Below are 5,971 nucleotides of genomic sequence, written 5' to 3' on the forward strand. Positions count from 1 at the left end.
AGCATTACTATACATAGACGTTGTACCATGTCAATCGGCCCTACCTTATTCGCTGCTGTCATCACTTGGTACATCCTCGGTCGGTCACTCTCCAGTTTCGAGGGTAGACTGGTTTCCAGTAGCTTTATAATACGATGTGGTCCAATGGCTTTTGTCCAATCATGGGTTGAAGGTTTGATATTCTGCCACAATGATGTTCTCTTGTCTGGTTTGCTGAAATCTGTAAAAGGTAAAGTTTCAATTAAAAAAAGCGTCAATAAACCCAAAGAAAGACAAGGAGAATATGATTTAATTGAAAATGTCAAAATTTGTGTATTAATAATCGCACTTTTGATAACCAGGAAAAGGTTCTTTACAACTTTAACATCTATTATGGATACAATTTTTAGCACTCTCACGCCGTTCACTGTTTGCTTAATTTTTGACACTCTGCAGTAGTTTACTAAAGAAATAGCAAACAAGGGAATTTTCCGACAAATTAGGTGTTATTTGGCTCTTCCCGAGAGTCCACTCTCCTTAACTGTTAGTCAGGTCGCTAAAAGGGTACCCAATTAAAGGTACAAAACTTTAATTACTGTGCTGGCTAGGGTTCTAGTAATTATTTTACACATCATAATATCGTAAAGTCCTTACCTTGTAAACTGAGGGCTGAGGCTTGCATAATTTTGAGTAGACTCTTCGCCATGTGGTCGTGAAGCAATTTCTATAAAGACCGAAAAAGGGTTTAGCAAGTAAAGTTTTCAAAATGATAATATAAAATTTAGAATTAAAGCATATTATCGAGTGAAAGCTTCACTTGCCCAGCGCATAGACTAAAAAGTTAAGAGTGACAGAGAAATTGAGCGAATTTGGCGCAACTAAGCGGGAGACTGCATTGAAAACGATGACAACGACGACGGCAAAACGACGAAATTAAACCGACGAAAAGACGAACAGACACCTAATCGAGGCCGAAATTATTTTTGAAAAAGCGAACTCCTGTCGCTGACCGAATACCTACAAAGCAATCCAACTATGGAAAAGCGGAAGGGGGAAACTTACTAGCCCAGGGAACCCCGCTAGCTACTCTACCTACGATTAAGTAAAGCCGAAATAAGAAGTCCAGGGACTTTAAGCCAAAGGTGTGTTTAAAGTATGTTTTGTACGATTCTTCCAGAGCGTTACATATTAACCTCCCATACGACCCAACACACAAAGAATGGACCTTACCTGTGACTAGAAGCAGATAATGGCATCCTGACGGTGGGGGCTGGGTAAACTATGCTGGCCTGACTGGGTGATCTGTGGAAGAAAGCTGAGCTGATCTGGTCTGGTCTGGCGAAGCCGGTTTCTTCTAATGGTCTGTCCGAGACACATGGTCTGGTTTTGATCTGGACCCAAGAGCTAGTCTGGTCTGGTGGTCTGCTCGCGAAAATTGGATCGATCTGCGGCAAGGAGAAAGAAAAATAATTGCCTAATTCACTTCTGCTTAAAATGTTCAGTAAACCATAACAAAATTAACGAAAATTAAAACTACAAGCTAAAATACATTATTGAAGACTACAGGTGAAGATTTAATAGATGCTTTATATTTGGCTGCTTCAAAACCTAACGATAATTTATCCATAGGCTTGTTAAAAGTGTCCGTATGTCACTTTTGCATTGCTTTCTTGGTCGTCTACTTCTGTTTTTGATTTATTCTTCCGTGTAAGATGATCTTCATTTTTCGTCATTTTCCCCTACTTCCTGATCAGTTATGTACTTTAGCTATTTACGATTAACCATCATCTTTTGTCAGGTTAGATCACCACGACCGAGAATTGAATCTTAATGATGCGAACAAAGGTTCCAAAGGCTCTATTTGGTAGGCAGAATTGAATGAAATAGATTAGACTTACCAGGAACTAAGCCGATCGAAGCACTGGGCTTGAATAACGTTGGACGATCACTGCACTGAATATCGCACCAGTTCTGAATAAAATAAACAAAATCTTACAGGTAAATTAGTATCAGTTATTGAAATGAAAACAAGATCAGGATTCTTCGTTTGTGTCAGCTGGTAACACTGAATGATTAGCATTTCACGTTTTCAAGTTGAAATCTCATGATGCCATCCCAGAGTGGCACATCAAATCATTGTCACTTTTGGATATGAGAGTGTGGTCGTCTACAGCTGTGCAGTTTATTTTCAAAAATTGCTTGGGATGTGTGGTGTGAAACTATTCTTGTCAAAAAACCTAAAGTACGTCTTTTCATGATACTTACACAAATTGGCTTATACTTGGTAATTCCTCTGTTCTCCTGTCACTTCCTGTACATGCACATGGTTGTTGAATGTATTTTGGCACTGTCTTGGACGTTGCATCTGATCTAAAATTGACTAAAATGACAACATGAATTTTGAAATAACTCAAATTTCACATATCTTGTCTTACCTTCAGCACGCAACACTTGTCTCTGTCAATTCAATGGTCCTGACCTCGGGCATTCCATGGAGAAACCCATCAAAAAAGTAGGAACATCTAAAATAATCAGGCGAATCTTGACATGATAAACTCTTGATTGTCACGTCTTGTGTCATTCCCAATCGCAGGTCTGTTTAGGTATTTCTAGGATGAACGCAACTACCAAAAAAAACACCAGCATCTTGGTTGAACACGTTAAAAAAATTTCTGTTGATCATCTTGACACGACGCGCCCTTAGGTTCCTCTTCTTCGATTCCAAGCTGTAGTAGAAAAAAATAGAAGGTCGCGTCCGACGTTGCTGAAATAAAACTTTTAAGGCTGTATACTGCGTTAGTAGGAAAAAAATACATTGAGCTGCATCGTGTTTGTGTAACTTTATTCATCATCAAAGTGCAGCTTATTACAATGGTAATTGAATAGCAAGTGTTTATACTAAGTCCATGTAGTAGGAACCATACTAGATAAAGTGGCAACTGTTTTTTGTTCAACTTTTATTGATCTTCCACAGCAACATGTAAGTACATTACAATTAACTAATTACAAATGATCTAGATCCTTCAGCTCGATGCAGCTTGGCTCATCTTGAGTCGGACATATTGGGCGTAGACTTGAACAATCGTAGAAAGGAAAGTAGCCGCGCAATAGAGTATCTTGATAAAAATGAAGAAAAAAGTTGATGTCGCAGGCCATCTTGACAGGACGCGCCGAAAAATATATTCTTCGAAAAAAGATGGAAAAATAATGCAAAAAAGGATGAAAATCGTGGATGTTCGACGTTGCTGAAATAAAACTGCATTAGTAAGTTGTGTCGTTAGTTTTATTATATTAAAATACGTTTAAGAAACCACAGTGACAACAATGTGTTTTGTTCTTTTATTTTTAGTGATTTTAGTACAAGATAATTAAGATATCCCTTCCTACTATTTCGAAATGTAATCACAGCTAGACTACAAGATTATCTAAAATTAAAAAAAGGACACCAAAAACACAACAGCGTTCGTATCTTTTATTGAATTGCATTCATCAGTTACAAAGTTTAAACAAATAAGTAAATTATGGGAAGGCCCCGACCCATCGAATGGACACCCCAGGGTTCCCCAGACCTTACGCAGTGATCATTGGCGGCTTGATATCGAAATATTGTCGATATCAAGCCTGAGATGACCTCAAGCTAGATCGAAACAAAAAGCTAAGGCGAAATCGAGATCTGAGCCGAAAGTCGAAGCCGCATCTATGTTTATAATACAAGTAATAAAAATTCACTAACCTGGTGTCTCTTCGTTAACTTGGGCTGATAGATTATGGTTCAACGTTTATAAAGCTAAACACGTTCGTGCAAAGCAAGTTTCTGATGAACCTTGCTCGGCACGTGCGGCAGCATTACTATACATAGACGTTGTACCATGTCAATCGGCCCTACCTTATATGGCTCGGTGCTGTCATCACTTGGTACATCCTCGGTCGGTCACTCTCCAGTTTCGAGGGTGCACTGGTTTCCAGTAGCTTTATGATACGATGTGGTCCAATGGCTTGTCCAATCACAGGTTGAAGGTTTGATATTCTGCCACAGTGAGGTTCTCTAGTCTGGTTTACTGAAATCTGTAAAAGGTAAAATTTCAATTAAAAAAAAGCGTCAATAAACCATAATGAAAGCTGCGCTCGAAAATATGATTTAATTGCAATTGAAAAAATTTGTGTATTTATAATCGCAGTTTTGATAACCAGGAAAAAGTTCTTCGCAATTTTAATGTTTGTTATACGTCCAATTTTTGCACTCTCACAGCGTTCACTGTTTGCTCAAAGTGTAATAAAGAGCAAGTTGTATACATGTGTATCAATTTTTGACACTGTGCTTTAGTTTAGTAAAGAAATAGCGAACAATAAAATTTTCCGACAAATTAGGTGTTATTTGGCTCTTCCCGAGAGTCCACTCGTCTTAACTGTTTGTCAAGTCACTAAAAGTATACCGAATTAAAGCTAATTAATAGTACAAAACTTTAATAAAATAATAACCTAAACGAGATAAATTACTGTGCTGGCTAGGGTTGTAATAATTATTTTAAACCGCAAAACAAGGTACCGTTCTTACCTTTGAAACTGATAGCTAAGGCGTGCAAACTGTCGAGTCGACTCTTTGCCATGTGGTCGCGAGACAATTTCTGTAAAGACCAAAAAAAAGTTTTTAGTAAGTGAAGTTTTCAAAATGATAATATTAAATTTAGAATTAAAACATGTTATCCCATTTTATCTATCACTTTTCCAGAATGCGAATTACAAACTGAACTCTCTCTGAGTGTGCATAAAGCATTGAATAACATTCTCAAATTCAACCTACCTGAGTTTGGTCTCCCGGCTTGGTTCTCTCGGCTGTATCTCGTCTCACGAGTGATATAATTTTCAGTGGTGTTTTTGTGGTAAATGGAGAAAATAGCAAGACGACAGTGGAAGAAACTAAAAGAGTAATATTCTTCTAGAGTTGTCCACAACAGAGTGTGCTTTTGGGTCTTCCTACGCCAACCGAATAATTATTAAACCGTCGTTTTAAAACTTGCACAGGAATTTGAACGTGGCGCTGCCGAGCAATCTCGTGATTGCAAAATCGTTTCTTGATTGGTTCTTTCCATCCACGTACAACCTCAAAATTAAAATCTGCAATTCCCAATGAGATTTATAATACAATAGCCCTAATTTGCAAATAAGAACAACAACGACTTGAGGGAAAGACCCTGCCGCATATTCGTGCATATGTTCTTTTTGGGGATTTCAGGATTACAAGACTCCCTAGAACAAAAAAGGGCACGATTTTCAAGGGTTTTATGGAAAGAAAAAAAAGTTACCCCTGCATTTTACGAGCAGGTCTTGCACGAGAAGTTATCTTAAAAAAGGGGCGTTGATAGGATTTTTAAGCAAGGGGCCTACGCCAGCTTTTTATTGGGACATGAAAGGAGGAAGCTGAAAATTTGGAAACGAAATTTCCAGCATTCTAGTCTTGGTACAAAGGAATTTTAATTTCTCCTTCCCGGTAGCCGGATTTCTTTATTTATCTATTTCTTTATTTATCTATTTATTTATTTATTTATTTATCAAAACTATGGGCAGATAACACTTTAAACGCCATTTTCGCAAAACTATCATAAAACAAAAACAAATGATATCGATATCAAAGTTCTGAAAGTTATTAACACATACTATATTAATAAAGTACGACAACTCTAAGAGACAAAACACTTAAAATAAATTTATTCATTTTCCTATCGTCTTCGCCCCCCACCCCGGACATCAAAAGAAGCCCCTGCAGCTGCAGAGGAGAGTAAGTAACCCTTTTTAGCCTTAGCAGTGACCAGCGTCTAGTTATTTCTCCTTAGGTATCCTCCTCATAAGAATAAAAAATTATTCATGAACAAATTTCTCGAAGTAAAAATTGTCCCTGAATGGATAATTCAAACCGTTCGGTAGTCAAATTTTCCCGCGCACATTGCCTTGTCAGCGGTAAACTTGGCTCGGATCATGTGATCACTGCCCGCCA

Source organism: Porites lutea, chromosome 10 (genome assembly GCF_958299795.1).
Source record: "Porites lutea chromosome 10, jaPorLute2.1, whole genome shotgun sequence".
NCBI classification, from domain to species: Eukaryota; Metazoa; Cnidaria; class Anthozoa; order Scleractinia; family Poritidae; genus Porites; species Porites lutea.